The sequence below is a fragment of the Phodopus roborovskii genome, unplaced genomic scaffold (genome assembly GCF_943737965.1).
Source record: "Phodopus roborovskii unplaced genomic scaffold, PHOROB, whole genome shotgun sequence".
NCBI lineage: Eukaryota > Metazoa > Chordata > Mammalia > Rodentia > Cricetidae > Phodopus > Phodopus roborovskii.
In genome coordinates, this window is record NW_026126607.1 from 491986 (window position 1) to 504815 (window position 12830).

A 12830-nucleotide genomic window follows, 5' to 3' on the forward strand; every position below is an offset into this window, starting at 1 on the left:
ATGCATGCATTTATATGTATATGTATGTGTGTGGCATGCGTGTATATTTGCTTGTGTGTTTGTGTGTTTATGTGTGTACTTATCTCTGTATGTATGTGTGGGTAAGTGTATGTGTATGTGTGTTTGTGTGGAGGACAACTTGAAGAGGTTGGTTTTATTAGATATGTTCTAGAAATTGAATTCAGTTAGTCAGGCTTGACTCAAGTGCTCTTACCTGCTGAGTCTCCTCACAGACCCTAGTTTAGCTATAATCCATTACAATGGTTGTGTTGGTTGTTTGTCAACTTGACACAAGCTACAGTCATCTGGGAAAGGCAGCCTCAGTTGAAGGATTGCCCTCATCAGGATGGCCTGTGAACAGGGATGTGGAATATTTCTCTTGAGTAAATGATTGATGTGGGCAGACTCAGCCCACTGTGGGCAGGGTCATCCATGGGCAAGAGTTATGGAGTAAAGAAGAAAGCAGGCTGAGCAAGCCATAGGGAACAAGCTAGTGAGTAGTACCCCTCCATGGCCTCTGCATCAGTTACTGCCTTGAGTTTCTGCCTTGACTTCCCTCGTTGATGAACTATGACATGGAAGTGTAAGACAAAGAAACCCTTTCTTCTCCACATTGCTTGTGGTTAACAAGTTTCATCACACAAATGGGAAGGAAACCAGGACACTGTTACATGTCAGAGATGTGAATTTCTACATGGTTAAAGAAAAAAAAAAGTCAGAATAGAAACAAACTCAGACTACCATCACAGTTTCAAAAATCCATCTTCAATGCCAGGCTGAGTTCTATGAAATGGCTATTTTGTATGTCAAACTTACTTGAAATCAACAGTTTCATGTAATTCAAAATGCCAAGTGGCTCAGACGCAATGGACAAGGAAAAATATATACAGGTATACACATAGGTGTACACGTTTGAACACACACACACACACACACACACACACACACACACACACACGGCGGCGGGGGGGGTTACCAAACGTTGTGTATGCTGCCTATGGGAATGAGACTTTATCTTTTCCTCACCGTTGTCTCCTGTGTGAATGCTCCTCACTTTCCATTCTGCAATGGCAAAGGTTCAGTCTTTCACAGAGAGGAGGATCGAGCATCTGGAGCTACCTACATGATTTGTTAGTAAATTTGCAGAGTGCTGACCTCTGGTTTCCAGAACTTTGTAGAAATATCCAGTTTTGGTGAAAACTGAATCCCTTTCCTTTCCTTTTGCTAAGGTGGACGCCCCACCTCAGCTCCATCTTTGTCTCTTCAGCCCCTACCCCCGAGAAAGCCTGCCAAGCAGCAGCCTTCCCCCAAAGGGTTATTGGGAAGCAGCCTTGTGGTTTCCCTTCTTTCCTGAGACCACCCAGGAATGCTTTGCTCAGATTGAAACCTGGGCTTTAATTTGGCTTGATTGGCTTATTGCATTGGCAGAGTTAGTCACTACTGGGGGGATATTTTTACTTTTTGCCTTCCTGGCCCTAAAAATTGATTCCCATAACCAAGTGTCAACAGTGCCTTCTGCCTGCAAGGAGCTGGTACAAGTAGGTGGTCAATACCTATCTGTGAATGGTTTCTGTAGTGAATGTGTAAGAGAGATGACTAACAATCAATTATTAACATCCTGCAATGCTGCCCATTTCCTCTTACTGAAAGCAATAGGATTGTTCTAGGAAGAGCAGGTGGCTGGCTGGGTTAAATATCCACACAGCATACAGCATGAAGAACAAAATCAGGCCCGCAGACAAAGAGGAGCCTGGGGAAGGAGAAAATAAAGAGGAAAAATGAAAAGGATGCCCATTCATTGAGAAGTATCTTCTTGTTCTCCTGAGTAGGTACCAAGACTTCTGGGCAAACACCACACTTTATATTGTTAAAGAAATCTAAAACTTTATTGTCATTGAGTCCAAAGGTGGCCCAGAATTTAATACCCCAATATGCATAAGACTGTATAGATCTATAATCAAGGAACAGGAAGCAAACTGATTGGCTTCAGTTGGTATTGTTCTCATATGGCATGGAGTGATCTTTTAGCAGCCTGTGATTGGATAAGACTCAGTTTGAAAAGATTGGCAGGGGCTCCACTCGGCTACAAGAACATACTTACTCTTTTGTTAGGTTGCCATTTGCTCACATATGTAAGTAGGTTACAGCCTGATACATACAGAGGTGGTTTTAGGCCAAATTTTATTAACAAGCTGCAAAATGAACAGAGGCCAAACTTTTCAGTACGATATTGTGAATTCCCGAAAGCATTCCAGGCCTTTTCCTACACAGGACCCCTTAAAGCATCTTGACGGTTCAGGACAGGTGATAGTACCTGGTCCCAGCCTGTGGTTTTGTAGCCTTATAGACATAAATGTATGGCTGTTACCGAAACCTTGAACAGAATGTTCAAAAACAAAAATCTGGTCACTTTCCATCCAGGCTGGTAGTGAAATTTGAAATGCCCAGTTTCTTTCTCCATGCCTATTTCCTCCTGCAGCAGTAGGAAGAGGAGGGCCAGCCTGAGCCATGGAAAGCCCCTCAGTCCTCTTTGGGGCAAATAGCTTTTAAAGTGTTCCCAAGGGGAGCCATTGATCACTCTAGATGACAGGATCAGTGCCTGTTATTTCCATGCTTTAAGCAATGCAGCCTGGCTCCCATGGTTCTCAGCCTCTAAGTAGAGCTGGTGAAATTAACTCGAATGATCTAATTCCCACCTTCCAGTCCACCCCTTCATATCCACTGTGCAAAGGGCAGAAACAGAAGTGAAATGGGAAAGATTATCAAGGTCCGTGCCAGCTCTTCTAGGAGCAGCCATTGTTTCTCTGCATCATCTCGGGGGGAGGGGGGACTATACTATTTGGCAGTGTGGCAGGCCCCCAGGCACTGGCTGGGGCTAATGAGCAATGTGGGAGCTGAGTGGAGTGGTTGCCCTGGCCCCGCCCTGTCTACCCTGGTTGACAGGTGCTAAGGGGAGGGAGCAGGCCACAGCTGCTGGGGCAGGAATCCCATTATCCTTTGCAGCACATTGATTCACCCTGTGGGGACATTTCCTCTCTAGCTGTGCTAATTTGGTCCTGGGAGCACACAGTCCGAGGTGAGCAGGGCTGGGATCAGCCTTCTGTCTGCAGAGGTTTTGTGTGACAGAACACAGGCAGCTTCTAATTATAGTTCCAGAAAGGGGACAAAGTGTGGAACATCAGCTTTGCCCTAATATGATTGCCAGAGGTACCTAACACATTAATGACACAAGGTACATTTTGAAAGAGTAATTTTTTTAAAATTAAATTTTCTTGGTGTGTTTTGCATTCATAGACAGTAGTTCTTATTTTAAAACTAGATGTTTTTGCACAGAAAATTCAGGAAGTGATCCAAAAGTTGGAATCTTGGCTCACTCTACATTCTGTTTTAAATGCACTCTCCTCTTTGATTACCATGGAGCCTTCTGGGACACTTTGGGAGATAATTTACCCATCCTCTTTGCCTGGGATGGTATGACATGGTTTTCTGGTTTGTGTTGAAAGGCAATGATGGGGGTTGAATTTATTATAGCTAAGATTATTGAGCATCGCTTGTCTAGATGTCTGACGTTAGAGGCAATTCAGGCTGAATACTCTCTGAAGTATTCCCTCCTATGAGCTCCTTGGAAGCAGGGGTAGCTCCATGCTGTCCCCTACACTCTTTGGCCTGAACAGATATGGGTCATTGCCAGATTTGCTACTTGAGAAAGGCTTGGTGGAACTGGGAACAGCCCATATCTTGTGTTTTATGCAAGCCATCCTGGTGTGCTTTGAATCAGGACATAACAGTTTAGGTTGGGGTGTGTGTGTGTGTGTGTGTGTGTGTGTGTGTGTGTGTGTGTGTGTGTGTGTGAAGATTGGAGGATGGCCCTATGATTCCCCATGTACCATCCTCCTTGGTGTTTTGAGACAGACTCTCACTGGCCAGGAGTTCACAGCTTAGGGCAGGATGGCTAGCCAGTGAGCTCTGGGATCTTCCTGTCTCAGCTTCTCCAGGGCTAACATTACAAGGTTCACCACCTTTATGTGAGTTCCAAGGATCAAATTCTGAACCTCCTGGCAGGGCAAGCATCCTACCTTTCGAGAGAGTTTCCCAGCCTAGTTCTGGGTAAATTTCAAGCTGTGTTTAAATGTCTGACCACTGAGCTCAGTCTTCCAACTGCAATGAGTTCTTTCAGCTGACGTGTTTGCTTGTGACTGAGAAATTTAGCAAGGATTTGCTTCAGAAAGGGCACTATTCACAGACATCTTTTGTTTTCTAGTTGCATTCTACCATTTCTGTGTCAGTCCAATCCCTCTCAGCACTGTGAAGCCTCCTTACTTGGGAAAGGAGAGTAGAGGAAGCTCTGAGAGGTGAAATAGTCTGAGTGGACCCACTCAAGAGCTCTCTAGAGAAAATGTTCTTACATTTATACCATTTTTAAATGATAAAATCAGGAAGGTACAGAAGATGAGTGGGAGACGGGAGAGACCCAGAATATGTCTTCATATGTATGTATACATGTGTGTTCCTTCGTGTGTGTGGGAGGGGTGGAGGGAGAATGCATATGTTTGGACATGCCTATGGAGGCCAATTTTTGATGTCTTCATTGCTTTCTCTCAGACTCTAGAGCTCACTTGAGTTTCCCAGGGATCCTCCTGTGTCTGCCTCTTCAGTGCTGGGATTATGGTGTGCAAGAGTGTGTGCCTATGGTTTTCACATGGTGTCACCCATCACACTTGCACAGCAAGTACTTCCCTGACTGAGTCATGCCCAAGCCTCCCATTTTATTTTTATTTCATTATTTTGAGACAGAGTCTCATGTTATGCCAGGCTGGCCTTGGCACCACAATGTAGCCAAGAATTTGGCCTTGAACTCTCCTGATCTTCCTGCTCTGCCTTTCTAGAGCTGGGATTAGAGGGCCATGCTACTAAATCAAGTTTCTGTAGTGCTGAGGATTGAACCCAGGGCTTTGTGTGTGCCCAGCAAGCATTTTTAAACATATATACTTAGATTGTTTTTGATATTCTAAGGAAAGATTTCAATCTACAGATTGAAAGGATATTCTGGGTCCCAGAACAGAACTGCTCTAACAAAAGTCACTGGAGACAATTCTATAACAGTTGTCAGTGTGGGGGCAGGGAAGGCAGGGTATCCCCCAGACCTTTGCACAGCTCTCCATGGAAGGCAATGCTAGAGGTTCTTAGAGCAAGAACTGCAACTCAAAATATTTACATGCAGCCTAGCTGCTATCCAAGTGCAGAGACCGAACAGTCTCAGCCAGGGTCCTTCCAGAAATACAAGGAGAAAACAAAACCAACAGGCCAGGGAAACAAACACAAAACAAAGAAACAAAACCAGCTTGGGAGAGAATAAAAGTCAGGCAAAGAGAAACTGGCAGATCTTTCCATTAGGGGAAAGGGAGGGAAGAAACAGGGGGACCCAAGATAGAGAGTAAGAAGAGGATAGCGGTGCTGGAAGGAGAGGAAGAGGAGCAGAGAATAAGTGGGAAGGGTTGGAGGTCACGTTCCCAAAGATGTATTGAGCAGTGTCATCAGAGAATACAATGTAAATGCTATAAAATTTGTAGAAATACACACATACACACACACACACACAGAGAGAGAGAGAGACAGAGAGAGAGAGACAGAGAGAGAGAGACAGAGAGAGAGAGATACACCAAAATAAAACCAAAAACCTCCAAACCCCCAAGCAAACCAAAACCAAAAACCAGCCCTTAACACATAGATGAAACAAGATAGGGGTATTTAAGATGCACATCCAAACAGGACAGCTGTAGCAGGCAGGGTAGTGATGGGATACACATAAGCACGCGGCCCTCTGAAGCTCATATTCTATATACTTTTGCAAGATATGAAAATCCTGGGGTTGGGGAGGTGGCTCAGCAGATTAAAGTCCTGGCTGGTCAAGCTTAATCTGGTTCAATCCCAGAACCTACCTGAATATCTGGATGCAGTGGCTTGTACCTGTGACCCCAGCAGTTCTATGGCAAATGAGATGGAGCCAGGAGAATTGCCCAGAAGCCCAAAGACCAGTTATTCTGGGCTATATAGCACAGAGATGCAACAAGAGACACCCTGTCTCAACAGGGCAGAAGGTGAAAGCTGACTCCTGAAAATTGTTTTCTGATCTCCATACACACTGTGGCTTATAGGTGCCCTGCCTTCTTCCCACATTAATTTAAAAAGGACTAAATAAGATGATCACTACACTGTGGTAAAAACTACAGTGCAATCTACCATGCAAGTTAACATTAACATGCAAATGTGAACTAAACAGCCTATACACATGTAAAACATACCAGAGAAAGAATCCCTCTCTCTCCCCCTCTCTCCTTCCCTCCCCTCTCCTCTCCTCCCCTATCACTCAGGAAGACAGAGGTTTTAGATAAGGTAAAGAAACAGAAACATAAGTTATATAGCTGTAGAGAACAATATTTAAATATCACCCAGAGCCCACTGTCAGCATAGAAGTCAAGTTCACCTGGATGCTACATACACTGACTAGATATGCTATCAAATACCAATTCACCCTGGGTAGAGTACCAACAGACCAAAGAAATGAGTCTACCCAAGCCCAGCTTAGATCAGTAATGGGTTTACTGGGGTTATCTGCATCACATAGGTGACTTGGGTACCTGGAATCTTGAAACCCAGCCCCAGAGGAAGTGGCAACCCATGCAAGCCTCTCATCTACAGCTTCATGTAAACTTGCAAGTAATTCTGCACAATGGCATCCATCTGCCAACTTCATCCATCTTTATTGGTGCTATTCTTAGTCGACACATTTTGTTTGTTCTCCTTCACATCTTCTGTTTTATGGCTGAGAATTTCTGCTGTGGGCTGACTGTGGGCTGCCTTTGAATCATGTTAATGGTGACAGCTATGGGCTCTGTCAGGTCACCCTGCTTCTCCATTACACTGCTGCTGGAGAGCAGTGCCTTGCTTGCTTAGTTTGATAGTTTCCTGTTCTTAATATGATGAGCCATGTTGACAGCTGTAGAGCTGTAGAAACACCCTTTCTTCATGCCGATGTTGGAGTCTAGTGTCCTGTGTTCTCACTCAAGTTTAAACCTCTGTTTTTTTTTTTTTTTTTTTTTTTTTTTTTGTGCAAGTCATTTTTCATGGCAATCTGGGCATTTTAAAATTGTCCAAAGACCCCCTCAGTTCTGTCTAAATCTTATTCAAAGACTTCTAACAAACTCCCCCAGGAGAATATGATGGTATACCTCTTCATTCTTGTCTGGTGGGAACTCCTGCTCCAGCTTCCATCGCCTGAAGGATTTGTTGCCCCTACGGATGTGTGTAGACATTCCACTGTCCACATTTTTACATCATGTGAGCCTGGCTAGAATGACCTTGCTATTGGTTCTCAGGGAGCCTCTCTGAATGGATGGCTTCTTTATCACTTGATATAACTAAGATGCCTGATTGTCTCCTAGGAACACTCTGTAACCTGATATTTCTCTCCCACCCACCAGTTCCTGAATAACCATTCAGAGGCTTAACATTAATTACAATTGGCCAATGGCTCAGGCATATTACTAACTAGCTCTCACAATTAAATTAACCCATTTCTACTAATATATGTATTGACACATGGCTGTGACTTACTGGTAATGCTCTGGCATCTTACTACTCTGGTAATTACATGGCATCTCTTAGACTTTACTTTCTTTTTCTCTATATCTCTGGATTTCCTGCCTGGCTCTATTCTGCCTGACTATTGGTCAAATCAGCTTCTTTATTAACCAGTGGTAATAAAACATATTCACAGCATACAGAGGGGCTTTCCACATCATTTAGCTTCCCCTCTTGTGGTGAGAGGCCACCACTTGGCTACCATGGCATGAAATGAAGTCCAGTCTCTCCTATCATCTCTGCTGTCAACAAAGGTTCCAGGCTCATTACCTGGCAGCCAACGATACCTCAGCATCATCCTATGTGGGACTGGAATATGTCCAATCACATCCCAGCTAGGGGAGATGTTAGTTAGTCTTTGTTGGCTCTGGCCATTAATTCCTTTGTGGTATTTGACTAGATGAATCTAAGGTTTTCTATTAGACCACACTGCCTCTTTCTGGGACCTCTCTGGATGAAGAGGGCTCTGCTGCTGGCATTTTATCTACAGAAGACAAAGTGGAATCCCATGGGTATCTAGATTTCTAGATCCCCAGTTGGTCTGTTCCCTTCTCTGAAGCTGTCAGGGTTCTGCTGTGTTTGTTTGATATGCAGTGTCCAGAGTGGGTTGAGATATTTAGAAGTGTGTGTACTCTATCTTTTCCAAAGCAGAACGTTCCCCCAGGCTTGTTTTAAAGCATGGTTGAAGTAATATGGACAGACACTAATCTAAGATTACTTATCTCAGTTACTAAGTTCTCATATTCTGCATGTCACAAGGTCTTTCAACTTTGCACAAAAATGTGCTGGGTTTTTGACAATAACATCAGCTAAGAATATCTTTATTGAAAAGTTTTAAGTTATTAGTATGGCTTTCTCTCTCTCTCTCTCTCTCTCTCTCTCTCTCTCTCTCTCTCTCTGTATGGGCACTGGGTCATCTGTTTCAATGTGTCTAGCTGTTGCCACTAGCTGACAGCCAGCGTGTTCTTTTAAGTGTGATTAAGGGCTGTGTTCACTCTCACTCCTTTCACGATCCCTATAATGTCACTGGAGATGTGTGGGGGGGGAATTCCCTCCCCCCACTGCTTTCACTTGACAGAGGCCTGGGAACCCACACCAGACAGTTCCCAGACCCAGGCATGCTGTTGTCTCAGCAGCTGTGGTCCAAACTGATAGGGAACACAGGGTGGGGAGCCAGTGCCCAGCACTGGGGGCTGTGGAATGGAGAAGAGATAAGCAGAGCCACATGGTGGCAGGTCCCAGGGCGCGAGGGCAGCAGGAGGGATGAGCAGTGTTGCCTCACTGAAGCTGCTTGGAGATCAGCACCAGATAAAGCATCCCCAGGGGCAGGGCTGAGACCTCCTGGGAAAGGGAGCAGAGTAGGTTGTGAAAGACTTGCTAACTGTAGGGAAAGAGGAGGGGATTCCTCATGCCCTGCTCTGGTAGCAGACTCCTGGGGCTGTAACAAAATAACAATAATAAACAGAATATTCAGAGTTTTGGAAGGAATGTAAAAATTTAAAAAAATATATATAAACAATACTGTCAGTAGTCCTGGTGTAAAGACACTTGGTTCTTCAAGTAGTTACATGTGGGAATATTGGCTGAAAGTTGGTCCTTACCCTAAAAAAGTACTGTACAGAAATTTTAGTACTCTTCTTTTGGAATGGAGAAGAGAGAAATTCCCTTTCCTCAGGTATAGTTGGAATTTTCTCTGGGTTGTCAACCAGCTCCCAAATAAACACACAGAGACTTATTATGAATGCTTGGCTTTAGCTTAGGCTTGTCCCACTAGTTCTTATAACTTTATTTAACCTGTTTCTCTCCATCTACACATTGCCTTTGGCTTTTTACTTTTCTTTCATTCTGTATGTCCTACTTTCCTGCTTTCTTTGTGTTTATCTTTCTGGCTTCTGGTGTCACTATTTCCCTGGCATCTCTTTTTTTCTTCCCCAAACCTAAGCTCCTCTTCCTCCTTACTCTCCCTGCCTGGAAGTCCTGCCTATACCTCCTCCCTCACTATTGGCCATTAAGCTTTATATCAGACCAATCAGGTGCCTTGGGCAGCCAAGGTAAAATAGCAATATATCTTTGCATAACTGAATGCAACACATCTCTGCACAGTTAAGTGTTCTGCAACATAAGCAAAACGCAACACATCTTTGCACCATTAAAAAAATGCAAGGCATCTTTGCATAGTTGTACAAATCCTCTGTCACACTCAGGTACTCAGAAAAAGGCAGTTTTATCCTTTGTCTAGATCACAGCTCTAGTTGTGTTAGCAGCCAATGGCACATACGTGAAGCTCATCTAGCTCTGCACACTTTGTGTGTGACTGCATCTCAATTCTTGTTGCTTATTGCAAAAGCTGGGGCTTGTTTGGGTAGCTGTCAGCTATGTGGTGAATGTTTGGCCTGGAGCAGGCATTTGGAAGCTCCAATCAGATTGCTACTCTTGGATTTTGGAGATTCTGAATTTGGAGGTACCAAAATGGTACTCATTTTTAGGACATTTGGACCTGGAAGCTAACACGACAGCATCTATTCTAGTATAGAAGTAACCATCTATGTGAGTTGAATGTGGAATGGCCACCCATGGGTTCATGTATTTGAATACTTGGCCCTTGGCTCTTTTAGAAAAGGCTATAGTCCCTTGGGAGATGGACATTTGGTGGGAGAAATGAGCTCCTGGGGTTGAGCTCAGTAGTCTGACAGACCAATCTACCTCCAATCTCCTCTCTGCTTCCTGATTATGGATGCATTGTCATGACCCATCTAAGGACACTCCTTCCATGCCATGATGGACTGTAGCCCCTCAGATTTAAAACTCACAACAAGCCCTTCCTTCCCTATATGATTTTGTGTCAGGAATTTAGACAAAGAACAAAGAAAGTAACCTAATATCCCACTTTGTGAAAGGATACATGAATGGCAAAACCAGAAAATAGTACAATGTCCCTGAATTCCTTTGGCTTAATAGGATGCTCTGTTGCTGTCCTAGTATTTAGTAAAGGATAATTACCATGGCCTTGCATGTCTTTATGGATTGACACAACTGGGGTGATGGGGAATGAAGAAATGACAGACATGTGTATGGAAAGGCTGTGATTTGGTGGGGAACACCAAATCTGATGGAGATGACAGCCTAGAAACTGCACATTTATTTTATGCATCTAAATTGAGGAGGTGGGTTATTGCTTACATCTGAACAGAGAAGCCAGTTTGGCTGATCTCCACAGGGCGCCTCTATAGGGGAGGGGAGCAGTCTCCAGTTGTGACTATCTGAGAGTAGAAACTTCTGGTTAAAAGTTTCTATACATTCCAACAACTGTTTCCAAATACTCATAGATGGATCAGTGAAGACATTGGTTTCTGCCCCACAGCTACTTTGCCCCAAATAAACACACAAAGATTTATATTAAGTATAAAATGTTTGGCCAATGGCCCAGGCTTCCTATTGGCTAGCTCTGTCTTAATTATTAATCCATTTCTTTTAATCCGTGTGTTGCCACGAGGCTGTGGCTTACCCATAATCCTGCATGTTACTACTCTGGCAGCCTGGCGTCGCTTCTGGGCCCCTCTTCCCTCTACCCAGCCTTCTCCTGGTTTGGTAGCCCTGCCTATGCCTTTTGCCTGGCTATTGGCCAATCGGTGTTTTATTCATCAACCACTAAGAGAAACATATATACAGAAGGACATTCTCCCATCAGATCAGAGTCTCTGCCATTCCTCTGAGGCTACCCCAAGGAAAGTCTTGCCATTGCCATAGGTCTAAGGCATGGGATCCTTGACATGGCCCTGCTCATGCCAACAGCAACACGTTCACTCAGGACTTCATCCTCTCCCCACAGGTAACGCTCTCATTAAATTGTCATCTAGCAGTGAATATTTAATTGTACTGTGTGCTGTGTAGCTAAGCTTCTAACCAGCCTACACATCTACCAGGAACTTTCAATGGTGGCAACAGTGCCTCATTTTGATAAGGAAAAAGTAGGTGAAATTTGGGCCAGAAGTCAGCCACTGATATGAAGATCATCAATGTGTTAAAAGCTATTAACTCAGTCCTAGATGTCAACCACTCTGTCCTGGGACCACTCTGCAATTTCCTGTGCCTGGGAGACTCCTTTGTCTGATTTCGTCTGTCTGGCTCACTGTCCAGCTGCCCACAGAGCTGAGGGTAGACAATGCTCAGATTCTAGGTAGAAAGTGCTGCTCGAGTTAGACTACACCTGGGAGAAGGCAGACTTTAATCTTTAGTTATTTGAACTGGGGTTCAAATCTGCCAGGAATCTCAAAGGCAAATTAGCCCCAAGAATACACAATAGTAACACGAAGTCTGAGTGTTTTATTTCAGAGTCCAAGTTTCTCTGGGGAAGAGAGTCTAAATTAAAGAACTTCCCAGAAGAGAACTAAAAATCAACTTCAGACAAAGGTGGCTGCCAAGACAAGGTCAAAGGCAGCAGCAGCAGCAGCATTTACACAAAGCCAGCCTCATCTGGGGATTGGGGGCTTCTAAGAACAGGCTGGAGAGTGAGATGATTTGGAGAGGCTGTGTCTGGAAAGAATGGATTGTCACCATCGACATAAGGATGACCAAATAAAAGAATTTGGCAGAGGATAAGAAGGGTCAGCTCTGTGTAGTGGAAACCTTGGTTGTAGGGCAAAGTTTGAGTGCTTAATGGGTGTTTATAAGGCCTTGGCTAAGCATAGAAGGATGTGTGCATGTATGTGTGGGGTGTGTGTGTGTTCACACGTGTGTAGGTACAGCTGTGTGTGTTCTGGTGCTCATGCACTTGTGTGCATGTGAGTATAGAGGCTCAGGGCTGATGGGTATCATCCATGACTGCTCTCTACTTAGTACTGTGGCAGGGTCTCTTTCTGAACTTGCAGTTTGCTAATTTTGAGTTGTCTAGTCTAGCCGTTTTGCTCCAGGAGATGCCATCTCTGTCCCCTGAGTGCTGATGTTATAGGCAGTCTACTACACCTGCTCAGCTTGTCTGTGAGTCCCGAGGAACCGACTCCTCAGGCATGCATGGCAAATGCTAGGACTTTTCTCTGTCCCATTAGTAGACATTCATGGATGCATATATTCATTAATGTCTCAGGAAATGTTTGAGTTGGGAACTATGAGAGTTAGGTAGATTTTAATCATGTATTTAAATGAATTTGAATAATATTGTTAGTGAAATTCAAGGTGCCCCCTGGAAACTA